The sequence below is a fragment of the Talpa occidentalis genome, unplaced genomic scaffold, assembly GCF_014898055.3.
Source record: "Talpa occidentalis isolate TD23 unplaced genomic scaffold, MPIMG_talOcc4v2.1 talOcc4.4, whole genome shotgun sequence".
In the NCBI taxonomy this organism is placed as follows: domain Eukaryota; kingdom Metazoa; phylum Chordata; class Mammalia; order Eulipotyphla; family Talpidae; genus Talpa; species Talpa occidentalis.
This window is the reverse complement of record NW_023604295.1, coordinates 10,227,955-10,245,100: the sequence shown is the minus strand read 5'-3', so window position 1 is coordinate 10,245,100 and position 17,146 is coordinate 10,227,955. Positions and strand designations below refer to the sequence as shown.

The following is a 17,146-nucleotide window of genomic DNA, read 5'->3' as shown; positions in this document are numbered from 1 at the left end:
ACATGTAAATTCTGTATTATTATTATTTTTTTAATTCAAGGACATGTTTTGTGATTTTTTTTAGCTTTTTTCCTGGCTCCACTGTAATTTCTTTGTACTTTATTTCTTTCCTTTACCCTTTCTTGATTTACATACACATTTCTCATATTGGTGCATGAATCAACAAAGTCAAGGGTTTTAAGCTTTGGCATTACTGACACTTGGGGCCAGAGCTTTCTTTGTTGTCAATGGGGAATAAGGTGTCCTTATTCACACAGTATTTTATCCATGGAGAATGTCTTGTGCATGGATGGATGTGAAGCTCTCTGCCCACTAAACACTGGTTGCCCCCCCACCCCATATCAATATCTCCTGGGGGACAAAATCAGCCTCTGTTGAGAACACTGCTCTAGGCGAATAAAGGGATATATGCCAGAGGTTAAATAAAATTTTGAATTGAAATAAGGCAGCTCTACTGGATGTGTTAGTTTTACTAAAATAATATTTTGAGAACACTTATTAAAACAAATACATCATGGAGTAGGACTTAATACTTGCATGAAATTTAAGGATCAAAGATTAAGAGCTGCAGGCTATTAATTCTCGGTGAAGAGATCAACAAATACATGTGACAAAGTTATCCGTCTGGATTCTTCCCTGTGCTTTGAAGGCTTGTGACCGTGACTGAAGGCTTTATGTGCTGTTTCTGACTCAGCACCAAGCACAGGCATCACTGGTTCCACGCTAAGGCACATCCACCAAACATCTAGTAACTTCACCTCGTTTGTGCCATCTTCTGCCATCTTCCTGGCTACAACGCTATTCTTTTCTTCTCTCTCACCTCCCCGAATGGGTGGAGAATAGTCAAGTCACACCCAGAATCCTGATGGTCTTGCTCTATGTGCCCAAAAGCTTATGATGAGATTATATATACATATGTAATTATTATATGTAGCATAATAATCAAACATATATAATCACAAATATGTTATCATGTCTATTTGAATATACATGTACAATTTCTAGCATTTGTCTCTGAGAGAATGAAGTTTACTCTACTTCATTGTACAAATATATACTTCATTGTACAAATATATGCAACAGAATGGGGGAAATCGGGGGCCCAAATTTCTGACTTGTAATTGAGGAAAATCAAATATATAAGGGTCATCTCAGATCCAAGAGCTGAAAATTCAGGGAATTTAAATAACAATCATGTTATTATCCTAAAATTCTATGCAGTGACTGGGCTGTGCTGAAAAGTTCTTTGGACTGGAGCTGCCTGTGTATAAACCTGACTAGACCAGAACAGTCAAGATGGTGCCCTTACCTGACAAAGCTGGTGCTAACTGCTGGCTTGTTGCGCTGCCTGGGTTGCTGAAGGGAGAGAAAACATTTGTCCCCTGCTGGGCTTCTCTCAGGTGGGCAGCCCCTTTCTGAGAGTGAGTGTCCCAAGAGAGATTGTTTCATGAAAGTAGTGAAAGCTGACAGTCTTCTTAAAGACTAGCCCCAAAACTGACAAAGAATCACATCAGCAGTGTTCTCTGGGCTGTGTGTTGATGGGACTAGCCCACATTTAAGGGCATGGAAAATAAACTTTTTCTCAATGATTCCATTACCATCTTTAGTCACTGTAGCCTCTGGCTGTTGGAGCAGTCTGGGGTGGGCTGCTGAACCCTGCACCCTTGGTTACTTGGAAGAGCCAGTGTGGCCTGCCAGGTTGCTTTGACCCTGCCAGGATGAGGGGCTGAATGCTCTCCCTTATGTCTAGACACTGTCCGAGCCTGAGGGGTTGCTGTCTGCCAAGGTCTGAACTCTATCCCTGATATTCTGAGCGAAGGGGCTGCTAGGAAGGGGGTGGAGTGGGGAGGCTTAAAAGGGAGCTGTGCATGTGGGTTTGCTCTCTGTCAGTGAGATGCCTTTACCCGTGGGAGTGTGGTGGGGGTGCAGTGAGTGGAGTTGGGTGGGGGGCACCTAGCAGCGGGCTCTGTAGCTGCACCTGGCACCATCAGTTCAGACTTTCCTCTCTTTCTTCCCTTCTGATGAAAATGGTGTTGTTTTGTTTTTGATTTTTGCTGCACCAAAGGCCCCTTCGTTCGTATTTGTTGTGGTGGATGCCCGGACCCAGAACCCATGAGAGACCTGTGACAATTTTTAGACCTTTCTCCTCCAAACATGGCCCTTTTTTTGGGAGGCATTTTCCCCCCACCTATACTTGGATCCTACATTGAGTGACTTTTGTTGCTATTAAACCACCTCTTTCACCATTTGGCCCCCCACCCATTGAGTTCTACTCTAATATTGTAATCTTCCTTCTCCTTTATTGCCAATTCATTTTCTTCTTTCATTCTTTTTGTTTGTTTGTTTGTTTTTGTAATCTTAAGAGTCAGAACCTGGACCTCTGAAACCAAATGCTACCTTTTCTTCACTTTATTTTTCATTTCAGACATCATGTAAACACCGGGGGAGCCCATCAAGCTCCGTAAGTCTTCAGTCTTCTAATAAATATGTTCACGTTTCACAAAATTTCTCCAACCAGGGGTGTGGGTTGTGTGGCTGCAATAAGTCCTTTTGGGGAAGAAGCATCAATTGCTAGTTTTTCACCTTGATGTTCAAGCTTATTTTGTCTTGCCACTCTCCCACAGCGTAAAGCCTGGTGTTTTGACTTCCCCTGCCTGTTCAGTTTCTTTAATTGTGCCAGTAAAGAAATATTTGAGGACAAGGAGCTAAGACAATAGATGCCGTGAATGACATTGTTTAGAATTTGCAATCACATGGCTGAAAAACTTCTACACACTCCCCATGGTCACGGGATAAAGTCCAAACCCTAGGCACAGAGATTGAGGACCTTCCCATTCTGACTTGCTTTCATTTCATGCCCTAGTTTCTTTTTTTTTTTTTTTTGCCCCACCCCTACTATACACTATAAGCTCCAACTCAGTATTTCTCAAGAGCTGTCTGAAGACTATTTGCATCACTATGAAAAATGCTGATCCCAGATTTTTTTGGTTGGGGGGAGTAGGGCCCAGAATACTACATTTTAATAAGCACACTAAAGTTTAAGTCGCTTCTACTTTGAGAATAGGACTGCTAAGATAGTCCCAACACCTTGGTTTACCTTTAAATTCCAAAAATTACATATCAGAGTACATGCCATCATTTTCGAGAGCAGTATCACCACCATCACCTAGAGTACAGAAGGAAGAGCTCCTCCGTAGGATGAACTCTTCATCCATCCAGAAGAAACTACAAAGATGTAGAAGGACCGAAGAAAATATTTCTATGCTTATGGTGGAAGGAGAGTGAAACCTTAAAAATATCACACATATAAGAACCCCAATTCTTTCATAGTCTAGCCCCCCATGTCCTCTCTTCATTTTGCCCTAAATAATTACACCCCACCATCAGCTCAGGCAACCTGGAATTCCATCTGCCTCCTGCCCCTGGAATATCTCATCTCTTCTTCCCTCCTGTGTGTGTGTGTGTGTGTGTGTGTGTGTGTGTGTGTGTGTGTGCATTTTCCAGTTAAGGCCCAATGTAAAGGTTACCTTCTGCCCCAAATCTTGGGTCTTAGTGAATCACTTTCACTCCCTTAAAATTTCACAAATGTCATTTTCTCATGTACGTAGGACGGAACTCAAACGTCCCCAAGACCCACAGCTTGTGAGTACAAGCGCAGTCAGCGCTGATAGCCACTTCAGGATCTTGGTAGCCTTTGTTCACCTGGGAGCTGCAGGTTTGTCTTCCTGCTTCAAAAACGAGTCCAGATGCTCTGCTGCTGCTGCTGCTGCTCAACCATTAAATTCCCCTTCGTCTGTGGTCTCTCTTCACTCCACTCAAATGCCCAGGCGCCCTCACCCGCGCCCCCCAGGCTGCCAGCACAGCACAGTCTGCCCCAGTCTGCAGCTCCATACGCTGGACTTGGCCGCCAGCGCATCCCTCTGCAGAGCTAAAGCGCTGAGCTCCGCGGGTGCTAAATGCTTTGGGAACACAATCTACAAACTGACAACTGGAAAAATACCAGAACAAGCAGCCGAGGTCGAGAGCCTCGTCAGGGCTGGGGTGGGGGGCAGCGAGCTGACACCGCTGGACGTGCATCTGGTTGCAAGCTTCTTGGCAGCACGGCCTGAAGGCAACGCCCGCATAGCCGATGCCATTGTTCCCACCGTCACACAGAAGGTTTCTGCCGGGTGATGCTCTCCACAAAACCCTGGACGCGCTCGCTGCCTCCCTACCTGCAGGCGCCACGACCTGCGCACCTGGGCGGGGGCTGGCAGAGGCGCGCTCCCCGGGGGTCTCCCATGGGCACCCCAGAGGGAGCTGGGGAGGGACACGGGCCGGGCCTCCCCCCTCCTGCAGTCCGCGAGCACTGGGGTCGCGGGGGCCCAGCTGAGCCCCGCACCGGGGGGACCGGGGCCCGCAGCGGGAAGGGGGCGGCACTCGGTGGCCGGGCGCTCAGGTAGTGGGTCGGGCGGGCGGAGGGGCGCCCAGCGCGGGCCCCGCGGCCGCCTCCGGGAGGCCGGGTCCGGGCCCGCCCCGCACCCCTCCCACGTGGGCGCCCCGCGCCGCCGCCCCTGGCGTGGGGAGCCCGGCCCGCACCCCGGAGCCGGCCGGGGACGCGCGGCGGCGGGGCGGGGCGGGGCCTCACGCGGAGGGCCCGGGGGCGGGGCCTCTCCGGGGCGGGGCCTCAGCCAGGGGCGGGGCCTCGCCCGGGGGCGGGGCCTGGGCGCCGGGAGGCGGCGGCGGCGGCCACGGCGGCGGGGCGGAGGGAGGGGCGCGGGGAGGGTCGCGTCACCTGACCGCTGCCCGCGCCGCCCGCCGCTCGCTGCTGCCGTCAGTCGGGCCGCGCCGCGCCTCGGCTCTGGTGAGTGAGTGGCCGCGCCGTCCCGTCCGCCCGCCCGCCCGCGCCCTTCCCGGCCGGGTCCGCGGGACGGCGCGCGGTCGGGGCGGGCCGGGGGGCAGCGGCGAGCCGTCGCCGGGCGGCGGCCTTCGGGGCGGGGGGCGCTCGGCGGGGCCGGCGGGGGGCGGCCGCGGCCCGGTCTCTGGACGCGGCCCCGGAAGGGCGACCCGTCGGCGCTCGGGGCGCGCGGCCGCGCTGTTGTTTACCGGCCCGCGCCGAACTTTGCCCCCGCGGGCGGGCGGGGGGCGGCGGGTGTGCCGGCCGCGGGGTCCCGGGCGCCCGCGCCCACCCCCGCCTGTCGGTCGCGGCTCCGCGCGGCTTCGGGCCCCCGCCCCTCGGGGCGCCCGCGGGGGGCGGTGGCGGCGGCCGCGAAGAGGCCGAGGTCCTGGCCCGAGCCGAGGCCACCTTGCGGGCCGGGGAGCCAGGGTGGCCGGTGCGGGCTCGGCCCCCCCAGGGCGCCGCGGCTGGGGTACCGCCGCCCGTCGTGGGGACTCCACAATGGGGCGAGCCCGGGCTTTGTGCTCGTCTAGGGGGACGCGAGGGCACGGGCTTGCTCCCCCTCGCCCGGCAGGTTCGCGGCGCGGAGTAGGCGCGGCACGAGGGTCGGCGCGGAGCCGGCGCACCGGGGAGCAGTGGCGGGGCGAGGGCGTGCGTGGGCGGAGAGGCCGGCCTCCCGGGCGTGGAGGGCCGAGGGCTGTTTTGGAGGGGTGCTTATTTGGGGGAACAGTGCTCCGGTGCTGGGACTGTGAACCCATGCTGGCTCCGCTGCTAGGTCTTTGTTCCCGTTTGCACGCGCCTGCCACCCCAGAGGGCTGACGTTTAAGGCACATCAGAGACACAACGGCGTGGAAACACCCGGGCGTGTTGGTGATGGGGCGCTTGGGCGCGTCGCGGGGTCGAGAGAAGGAATGGGGAGAGGCCCGCTCGCCTGGCTGCGTCCGAGGCTTGGGTCGTGGGGCAAGGTCTGGGCTGGGCTTGAAGGCACTTGCCACTTGTGCCTCTGGAGGAAAGAGGCTGGGGCAGGGGGTTGCTCTGGGTGAGTCATCTTGGAGCAGGACGGCTCTGGGTTAGTGATTGCGTCGCATCGTGTGTTGCTGCTGTGTAACTTATGGCTGGGTCGAGTACGTTACCATTGTTCAGTTTGGTGGTTGGCTAACAAGGTAGGATGACTCCTTGAAAAAGTTGCTTTGCTGAGTCATTCCCCACAGCCCGAGAGGTAATTCGGAACAGCTGGTGCGGGCGCTCTCATCACATGCCTGCACTGCCAAGGGCCAAGGAGCGCTCAAGAGGGGTGGTTTCAGAGGCTAAAGGGGACCCAGCTGGGGTGGTCTGTTTGGATGCAGGTGCCCCAAGGGTGAAGGGCAAGAACACTCGAGGAAGTGGCCCAGTAGTGCTGAGGTGGTTGAGTAGCCTCCTGACCTACTGCCTGAGAAATTGTAGTTGAAGAGAGCTGAAACTCAGGAAGAAATTTGCCTTTCAGGCTAACCTATTAACAGTGTTGTGACAGAAGTATTAACTGCTTTTACTGTTTTTTTTTTTTGTTGTTGTTGTTGTTGTCATTTGTGGTTTTGTTGTTTATACCTCTCAAAAAGTGAACTTAATTTGTTCTTCATGAAGATTTCCTTGTGAGACTACAGAAGGAGTCTCTCTCTCGGTTTACATGGCCTTTGACTTTTCACGCATACACTGGTAGTTTCTGGTGATAGAGTTGAGGGTAAGGAGCAACGGATGGAATTAACAGGTTTCATTGGATCAAGTCCTCGAGCTGTCTCATGAAAGGCAAGCCATACAGATCTGCCTCACTATCACAGGGTGCTCTCTCAGATTACTCTTGGATAATTACTTCTTTAAAAGTGACCCAAGCATATCAGTTCCCATTGCTAACAAAGTTGAGGAATGAGAAATGGAAAGGGAGGGAGTGGGGGTGGAGGGAAAACCTGGCCCTCACCTGTGGTCGAAACTGACTAATTCTTAAGGGTGGTAATTCATTTAAAAAATCTTTTGCATTTGAAAAAAAAAAAGTGTGTTGTTCAAAGTTTGGGACTAAAAGACATTAGCAGTCATGAATTTTTTTAGGTATTAGGGTTTCTGAGGTGGGGTACAAGGTTATTCCTTGGAAGAAAATACTAAGACTTGAAAATATTTTACTTTGATGTAAATAAGAAAGACAAGGAGCTTCAAAATACAGACTTACTTAAAGAAGTACATGTATATTACACAATGTGGTGCATACCCCCCTTTTTCTGTTGGGGAACATAAAGAGTTAGCCCTTGCCAAGTGACATTCTTTCAATAATAAAACCCTTTTGATTTCCTATATGAGCTGTCATTCTTTCAAAACGTTGTTAATATTCCCTTAATTTTATTTCATGTGATCTTTTTATACTGCACTTTAAAAATTAGAAGTTTGAGTGTAAATTTGTCATTACTTCATTGATGCCTGGGATAGAAATACAAAAATCAGAGTTTCCCATTGCACATAGTACCATTGTATTTTGAATTTGGAGACAAACAGATCCTTGGTTTCTTTTGTGATCTGAAGTTTAGTGGGAATGCCTGAAGATAACCTACACGTTGGAGTGTGATCTGTGTATAACAAATTTAAAAACTTACTTTGTACTGTTACTCCTGGAAGTCTGAGTATATGGGAAGGAAGCAAGTATATGCCCCATTTAGCAAGGATTAATAAGACTGCATATTCAGCAAATCACTTGTCCTCTCTTAGGAGAATATGATTTATTCAGAAAATTGAACTTGTAGGCACATGGGGGATGGTTAGTATTTACCATTCAGTTAATCTCATAGGCCATATGCCTCTGTATTCCTGTACTGTGAGAAATGATGCTCAGAATAAACACTAACAGCCCTTCAGATTGACCAGTCAGAGGTTCTCTTCACAGTGTTCATCGCCAAAACATGTTTTGGGAAATCATCACCACTCAATTTTCTAATTAATGTTGGTAGGAGAATTTTGATTTAACCCTAAAACTTGTATTTCCTGAGAGTTCTATTAAATGAACTGTTTATGTGGTGGGATGAATGATTTATGGATGTATTTTGATTAAAAAAATAATGCCAAGTAAGGTAATCTGCCAAAGCCCAAGAACATTGTTTGTCAGAATCCAGGCCCCTGGGAGAGAGTGAACATTTCAGCACTGCAGGTAAAATACAGACTTACACCACCATGAAACCTGGGCTCTAGGACTTATTCAGCACCTAGCGTTAACAGACTGGAGTTTATAGCGATGAAACATGGCTTTGATCATTTTGCAGCTGGCAGATCAACAGTTTGATTAGGCTACAGGGAGGAGGATGAGGTGGGGAGCAAAGGGGAGGGGGTGTCTAATGGAGGATTACTGGGACTTTGGTGGTGGGTGTGGTGAAATGACATAGAATCTTAAAGTTGTAAACCTCTATCCCTAAGGTATACTGTGATGTAAATCAACATTGCCTCAGTAAATATAACTTTTTTTTTTTTTTTTTTTTTTTTTAAAGTGGGAGCTCTGGAGGCAGAGCCCCGGGAGCTACGTGCTTTGAAGCCTTAGGCAAGTTAGTTCACCTAGTTGTACCTCCTTTTCTCATCTGTAAAGTAGGGATGATGATAATAGAATCTATATCATAAAGATTGAGAATTCACTGAGTTAATACGAGTTAAGTGTTTAGAACAGTGCAGGCTCCATATTAAAATCAGTACATGTTAGGTGCTATTATCATCTGTTGTTCAAAATCAGGGAAGTGCTTGCTTAGAGTCATTGTGCAGCCGCCTCAAGCTGAATGGTCTCCATTGATCACAAGGGAGACTGGGGAGAGCAAGTGGGGATGCTGCAGGTGGCTGCTACTGGAAAAACAACTCAGATGAACACGCTAAGGCTAAGTCAGTAGCAGCAGTCTCAGACCCTACTCCTGAGAGCAGGGGACACAGGACAGCTTTACTAAGGGAATTTAACAATCTCAGCTGAATGCTCTAGGGGCAGTCATTGCCAGTTACTTGGAACTGACTTTTGAAGAAATAACTCTTGCCATTCTTCATCTAGTTTGTTTTTTTCGTGTTACAGTTGGAGATTCTGTGGCCTGGCAGGTCTAGTAGCTTGTCCGCCCTTTCCTGCTTATTAATATTAGGACAGAACTCATTTCTTGAGTCTCACACCTCCGCAGTTTGTGGGGAACATTTGAAATGTAAATTTACCTGCCAATTACACCTTCCTGTTTTGTTTTCTTTGAATTACATGCTTATGCTAATATAGAAAAATTATCTGTGATAAACAGGTATTTATCATAGAGTTTATCAAATAGCCTTCTGCACCTGCTAGTCATTCAGGAAGGCCGTGTCAAGCATTTTGATCATCCTCTTAGTTAGAGTGTAAGTTTCTTAATGATGAAGCTCTGTGTCGTCTGTTTTATCTCCCTTGGAACACTGAGTGTGCCTTTGCCTGTGTTTGTTCAAACTATCCATTGCTGCACTGTTGGTAGAACACCAATGTATTCTCATTCTGTGGTTTCGAAATTTGGGAATTTTTGATAGATTAAAGGAAAGAACATTGTGTTATACCTCTTGAGATAATGTTAAGTGTGGATTGAGTTGAAACTCTTGATCATTTAGAATTCTGCTTTATTTTTATTGCTGATATGAATATTGAGGAAGCAACTGAATTTATTCCTTCAGTTCATCTCCTGAGATAGAAAGAGAATTTGTCTTATGATTCTTTTTTTTTTTTTTTTTTTTTTGGTGGGACCCTCGCCGACTGCTGGGGAATGAACCTGCGCTGTAGAGGCTGCGGGCAGCCCCTCAGCCCAGCACTCAACTGCTGCACCACCAGGGAAGGCCCTGTCTCATGATTCTTTTTTACCTATAGCTGACGTAGAATGAAATTGAGCAAAATATAATTTTGGATTTTCAAGATGTTAGAACCTCTTATATACATCTAATACTTAAGATTGCATCTCTAGAACAGATACTTTATTTAGGATCAGAGATGGATTAAAGAATATGAATAGGATCATAAAAATTACCCTAAAACAAACTTAAGGAACAAAGAAATACTGTTGTCAGAATTGTGGTTGTTAATGACTGTCGTGTGAGCTCAGTGGGCGTGCCATGAAATTGAAGGATACAGGTTCCTTTCTCAGTCCTGGCATTTTAGAAAATGTTACCATAGTTCAGCTGAAGCTGTGTGCAAGTCATATTCTTCTCACAATAAATTTAAATCATTTTCTTTTTTTCCCCCAAGATTTATTAATGCATACAAGAACTGGGGTGTAGGCTAGAGGTGGAGGGGGTAAGAGGATTCACCAGAGACAGAGTGGGGAGCAGAACAGGCAGATCCACCGAAATACACAGCTGAGAGGAGTAGCAGGCGAGCCAGAAGAGAGGTCTGCTGCACCATGTGGGGATCGAACTCATGCTGCAGTGGCTGCGGATTGCTTCATAGGTTGCGTCTTAACCCCTTGCACCACCAGGGAGGCCCTGAATCATTTTCTTAATGCCTTAGGAAACTCATTATTCACAACAATATTTTTATAATTAAATAATTGTCCCCAGTTTCTATCTGGTAAAGTTATTTTCACTATTATATTTGCCATTTCTTTGACTGGATCAGTGGTAGTTAACAGTGCCTTTCACTTCCAGCCCCCTTTAAAGAGGAATTACATTAAGAAGGTTTTATTTAGAGGGGCCATTTTTTCAATTCCTCTGTATCCTGACTTTAGCAATATCCCACCCCCAAGACTATTGAGAAAATAGTTTAGTCAGGGAAATGACAGCCTTCCTCTCTCTTGCCTTTTTTTTGTCATATGAGTTCTCCTTTTTTACTGACTCGTCTATCTCTAGGATTCCTAGGGGAGACGTTTTGGGCCTGAGAAGGTGAACTCTTCCGGGCTCTGGAAGGAAGGGTGAGAGCCATCTTCTCCACTCCCTGCTTGCAGTCTTTTCCTAGTTCTCCTCCAGGTATGCCAGCATCTTTTGGAAGTTGGCAAAATCACTAGTTATTTTTTCATCAGAGAGCTTACTATATAGAATATGTGGCTGTAAAAGATTTATTAACCTTTTAGTAAACTTACTAGTTTGTAATTACGAGGTTATAATTTTGGAGTAAGTGGTTTTTGGTAAGATCTTTAGTGTGTATTTTACACTTAAATATTATTTAAAAAATATGAAGTGGTTGACACATCTTGGCCCAGGGCTCTTGTCATTTTCAGAGTACCTGATACCTTTTTATTTCCTCCTCTTTTCTGAGGAGTTTTCTCAGTGTGGCTACAGATTCTTTAGGTAGGATGTGTTGTTTAAGTTAGAAGGAGAAGGGAAAAAAAGCCTTGTCCTTTTGATCATTTTTTTCCACATTAGTAAAAGACTTTTAAAGTAGTAAAGTAGTTTCTCCAGTTGAATTGGGTTCTTTGCTTAAGTGCCTTTGTTTCCAGCTGATATCTGGAGAAATCAAAGGAAATGCCAGTTAGAGATGAGTCTGTAACTGCTATTTGCCTACCTAATTTTATGTCTCTTTGTGATAAAGGAATGTCACGAGTGCTGTGCAAACTTTAGGTTAAAAAAAAAGGTGTCTGGGGTCTCAGGGCATGGCTGCTGTGATTGGCTTCGTGTGTTCTCTGTTCCAGGCCCCAGGAGGGCTGCGACAACTTTTTCTCTCTGGATCAGGTTGGCAGCAGTGCGCACCAGGGCAGAGGATTGAGAAAAGGGCTAGTTTCCCTGCTGTTGCTTCTCAGGTAGCAGTGTGGAAATGTACTCCCCCCCCCCCCATCCCCCCCAACCAAGTTACCTTTGAACACTGAGCCCAAGAGAGTAAAGAGTAACTGTGTTTTTAGCTTTCCAGACTCTTTGGTTTCTAATCTTCCTGTGCATGTTATCCCCTCTCCAAAGTTGCACACCAGCACATAGGCAGCTTCTGGCATGAGTGGATAGTCGCTGCTAAATTCAACAGTCATGGTATACTTATGTGTTAGGTATTGGGCTTATGCTTGATTTCTTAAACCATTAATTATGCCTTTACATGACAGGGTCTTTTGTAGATATTGGTAACACAGAGCATTTCAGAAATTACCGTCTGATAGACAAGCAAACCATTACTGTAGCATGTGCTAATTGCTATAATAGTAACGTGCTTTGGAACTGTAGAACTTAAAATGCTTTGGAACTGTAGAATATTGGAAACCCAAGTTTTGGGAAATCAGGAAAGCCTTAGGAATATCACTGACAAATGCATAGTTTAGTGGGAAAACCAGCTTGTTTTGACAACTCTTTGAGAAGCTTAGCACTGAAGAAGAGAGATTTCAGCAGGAGGAGGTTGGATAAGGAAGGTCATGTGTTTGTGTATGTGTGTATTTAAAAGTACGGTCAGTGTGAAAAGGTTGAAGATGCTGGTAATGTCTTTGTTTTGTCCTTGGCTAGTTCCTCTTGTGGTTACGAGACAGCTGCCACAAGTTCAAGTGTCACAAGTAAATATGACTAAGTTTCTTGGAAAAAGACTTTTTTGGGGGGATGTCTCTTTATCAGTGAGAAAAACCTTCCCCAAAGCCTCGTAAAAGATGCCATCTGTTCCTGGGCCAAGACTGCACATAGCCCCTGCCTAAATCAGTGTCCAGGGAAAAAGGGCACTGAGGGCCTAAGTGGATGGTGACTCATCTTGGGTTGGAACTGGGGTCTGCTTTTGCAGAAACTAGAAACTCATGACCTCAGCCCCAGAACAGATGTGTGAGCCAGTCAGGATTTGATAGAAGATGAGGGGCGAGTGGTACTGGGAAGTCACCTGTGTCTTTTGCACCTGCTGCTTGTACCACCACCCCACGCAGATGCATGCTTCTGAGGAGCAGAAGGAAGTGCAGTGGTCTTTGAATTTGGAATTTTAGGCGGCTCCTTTTCCTTCTATCACAATTTCCTATTGTGACCAAGTACTTTATAATCAGATCAAATAAATGTTTTATTTAAAAATGGAAAATGCCCGTTCTACCAAAAAATTATAGAAAGAATTTGTTTCTTTCAGTACTCTAAATAGTTGTAAAGTTTCTATCATGCTCTTAATATTTTCAGGGAAAGGAGAATAAGTATAGCTTGTGGCTTTTTATGTGTCTATACCAAGAGGACCACTTTTCTCTTCATCTGCAGGACCTGCTCCCCTGTGGTATCTGTGACTCTCACTAAGGCCTGGGGCAGGCGGGGCCTGAATGTAATGGTTGACTCAGTGACTGGATGGGGCAGGACTCTGGAACCCAAAAGCTTAAATCAGAGATGCAAACTGCAACTTGACTCCTCTGCACACTTATTCCTCCTCCCAGAGTAATTCTACTTTAATATTGTACAGAGTGCTTGTGGCTGTTCCAGACTTGCAGGGCACCTTTCCTTTGCGCAGAGTACAGTTTTGTTGCGTGTTTGTTCCTCCTCAGTCCCAGGTTGTTTGTTTCATCTGTCTTGTAAAAGGTAGACAGAGTGAATACATACATGGTGCTGTAAATTCACAGAACAGGAACTGCTAATAGTTTTTTCTATTTTAGAATAGTTAGTAGATTGTGATAAGTGGCTAGAGTAGGCTTCTGAAGTGTTACGTTTTGGATAGAAAGACTTTGAAAACTGCCAAAATAATTTTTCATTCAGATGAGAAGCAGTAGTATTTATCTACTCACTTGTTTCAAATGATGTTTGAACCGAGGAATATTTGTTTTTAGCAGACCTCACATTATTGCTTATTTGACTAAATCTTGTGATTATTACATATGGCATAGCAGCTACTAAGAACTCAGGTGGAAAGTCTATAGCCTGGAAATTCCCTTGTAAAGATGGTAATTTTGACTCCCAAGTTAACAAAGAACAAGAAATTAATTTCAAAATGTTAATTTTTTTTTTGTGTGTGTATATATATATATTCTGTAGCACTGTGGTGACCTTCAGTTAGTTAATTAGTTTTTTTTTATATAAAGCATTTCAACTTTGTACCTCTACTTAAAACATTTCAAATCTGTGATTCATGCAGAATTCTAATTGTTACTGTAACTATCTTATTTAATTAAAATTGTTATATTTTACTCAGTCTTTCTTTTAATAACTTTTTTAGTTATGCTCCTACTTTTTTTTTTTAGATTTTATTTATACAAGAACCAGGGTACAGGCCAGATGTGCGGGAGGGTGAGAGGATTCACCAGAGACAGAGCGGGGAACAAAACAGGCAGACTGACAAAATACACGGCTGAGGGGGAGATGCGGGTGAAACAGGAGAGGTCTCTTGTGCCATGTGGGTTTCTCCAAGGCCTGCAGGGATCGAACCGGCACTTCAGAGGCTGCGGACAGCTTCACAGCACTATGCTCACTCGCCTGTGCCACTAGGGAGGCCCTCAGTCTTTTTTTTAAAACACATTTATTAAGAGTTGGAAGGAGATGGTGTTTAAGGAATGGGTGAGAATATGAAGAGTACCTTTGTTGTGATTGTTCTATCTCTTTGTCTTCCAGTTACATTGCATATTATAGGTGTCAACTCAGAGAGCCTCAGAGGGTCATTCTGACTTTGATCTAGTTTTAGGGCTTTCACTTTATGCCCGAGAGACTAATATGTTATCAGAGGGAATTGGGGGAGGGAGGGGGAGACAAGGGACAGAAGGTGACAGGGTGTGACACTGGAGCTCTGGTGGAGGGGGGTGAAGTTGTACTCCCCAAATTATAGTTAAAACATAACTTGAGTCATAATTATAGTTTTTAGAGTTTAAAAATAAAACATTACAAAGAACCTTTAATATTTCATTGTGAATGTAGGACATGGACACTTATCTGTAGTAATGTCACTTTTAGTGAAATATCTGCTAGCATTCTGTTCTTGAATTTTCCATATCTATTGATAGTCGGGTATGACTAGACTGATTTAAGTTCAACATAGTTTAGTGTCAAATTTCTTTTGGTGATATGTGAAATTAATTATGCAATTTAAGAAATGTTAAATCACAATTAACCAAATATTGAGTAATAAGGGAAAATTTGCTTTTCTTTTAAATGCCCTTTCAATGTTTGTCTGGCATTGTTTGTTCTCTGTCTCCCTTCTTTCACTCCTCATCATCAAGTGCATACACACACATACACACACACATATCTTAATAATATGAATTGATATGTGATGTTTGAACCTGGAGAAGACCTTTTCACCCTTAAAGTTACTGACCTTCTGAGGGCATCAGTTTACAGATCTGTAACAGTACTGGGGAAATGAGTCACACTGGATGAATGTGCTCTTTTAATTGGAAATTCTGTACTTCTGTGAAATTACCTATTGTCTTGAGCACTCTTGTGCAGTCTTAATATTTTCTTTTTACCTTGTTGAGATCATTGTTAGGCTTAAATGTTCAGGAATTTCTGCATTTTGTAATTTAATTCTTGGGTTTATAAAACCCTTTAAAATTCAGTTTTCTTTGTGTCAGTTGCACAATAACAGCAAAAACAATAATAAACTATTAATGATCTTGTGCCAAGCACTGTACTATTTTTTTTAAAGATTTATTTATTTATGCATACAAGAACTGGGGTGTAGGCCAGAGGTGGGGGGGGGGCGGTGAGCGGATTCACCAGAGACAGAGTGGAGAGCAGAACAGGCAGATTGACAGAAATACACTGCTGAGGGGGCAAGATAGGAGAGGTCCGCTGCGCCATGTGGGTAGCTCCCTGGCGGGGGGATTGAACTTGTGCTGAGGAGGCTGTGAATAGCTTCATAGGTTGCATCTTAACCCCTGTGCCACCAGGGAGGACCACAAGCACTGTACTATTTAGTGTCCCAAACCATTCTGTCTTAGTGTTGATGTTGTCCTTCAAGGGAAACTTGCAGCATTTCAGCAACTCATTTCTTTAGAAGATAGCCTTACATTAAAAAGAAAATCTATTTGAATCGGTGGTGTTGTAAATATAAAATATTAAATAGTATGATGACATTGTTCCTGAACAAGAAGAAATTTTGCTATATTTTGTCATCCCTGCACTTTTACTTTCGTCATACTCATTCAAGATTTTAGTTCAAGGTTGATTTCTTTTTATCAGATTCCTTTTCTAAAAGTTGAAGAATCTTTAAAAAGCTGCATTGACTGGATTATACTCATTTATCAACAGTTTAGACTTAACTGAGTTTTACTGTTAATTTTTGTTCACTGTCTACTTAAACTTCTTTTAAGTTTATGTTTTTGTCAAAATAATACATATTCTTGATTTTAAGAAAGCTACAGAGAGATTGATCACAAGGCAAGATCATCTGTTGCACCCCACCTCTAATTCTGCTGTAGGTAATATTCATCGTTACTGGTTTCTGCTCTTTAATTTTTTGGCAGTTACCTCTGTGTCTCTAGGATGTTTATACTGTTTGTTTTTGACCTACAATGTTATCTGTTGACTTCCTGTTACAGTGGATATTGATTTTCTTTGCTATTTGTGATTATATTATTCCACTTCTTTACGGTCACCTCTATAATTCCAAAATTTGTGGGGTTTTTGTTTCTTGGTCTCATTTATCTTAGGCAGTATATTTTAATTCTGCACATTATAAGTCACATAGGAATACTCTTTTTCCTTTCATTTCTTTGCATTCCATCCCTTACACTGTCAGTTTTCCTTTTATTTTGTCAAGGTTAGCAATGTTTACATTCTGTTCTATAGCTGTAATTAAGTCTTCCGTTTATCTGTTCTTAAAGTTGAAAACCAATTAACAGTGTACATGTTATTATTTCTGTGTCAATATTGAGCCCTAGAAGCTAATTAGTGTGCTATTACATTTCTTCCCTACATTTTCCCTGTTGCCCTGTGCCACTCAAAAAATATTTCTACCATCAGATGCAAACAGTAGCTAATAATTACTGAAAACTCAGTGCCAAGCACACTCTGCCCAGAAGATTATGTATATAAGGATTTCATTTGCTCCTCCCAACAAAAAGTGCTATTCTTGCTCCTCCTTTACATAAATAAATAAATAATTAAAATAAGGGGAAATTGTCAGCTGTGAAGTGACTTGCTCACTGGCAAGGTGAGCTATATACAACATCATCAAGGTATAAAACACTGTATGTACATGTCAGCCCTTGTCTCTAAAGCAGCTCACTGCAATGTTGGGAGGTTCTGATCTTTTCTCCTTCCTTTTCTCGGTTCTTTGCTCCCTGACAACCGCTCTGTCTTCATCTCCAGTGCCCAATTGTGGAGTATATCTGGGGTGAGTATTCAGAAAGTGGTGTGGAAATGAGGGTACCCTTGGTACCCTAGTTAAATGGGATAATAATTTCTATACCCCTTTTTGCCTGTTAGCTTGCCTTC

At 44.7% G+C, this 17,146-nt stretch overlaps 1 protein-coding gene across 1 annotated transcript in view; it reads left to right on the top strand.

Annotated features, from left to right (window-relative positions):
• Positions 1–4,800: 4,800 nt before the first annotated feature.
• The window catches only part of BACH1 (BTB domain and CNC homolog 1), a 34,216-nt gene continuing 21,870 nt past the window's right edge, over positions 4,801–17,146 (top strand). Inside the window, exon 1 of the mRNA XM_037525043.2 lies at positions 4,801–4,843. The gene's annotated coding sequence lies outside the window, so the exon portion shown is untranslated. The remainder of the gene's footprint in view (positions 4,844–17,146) is intronic.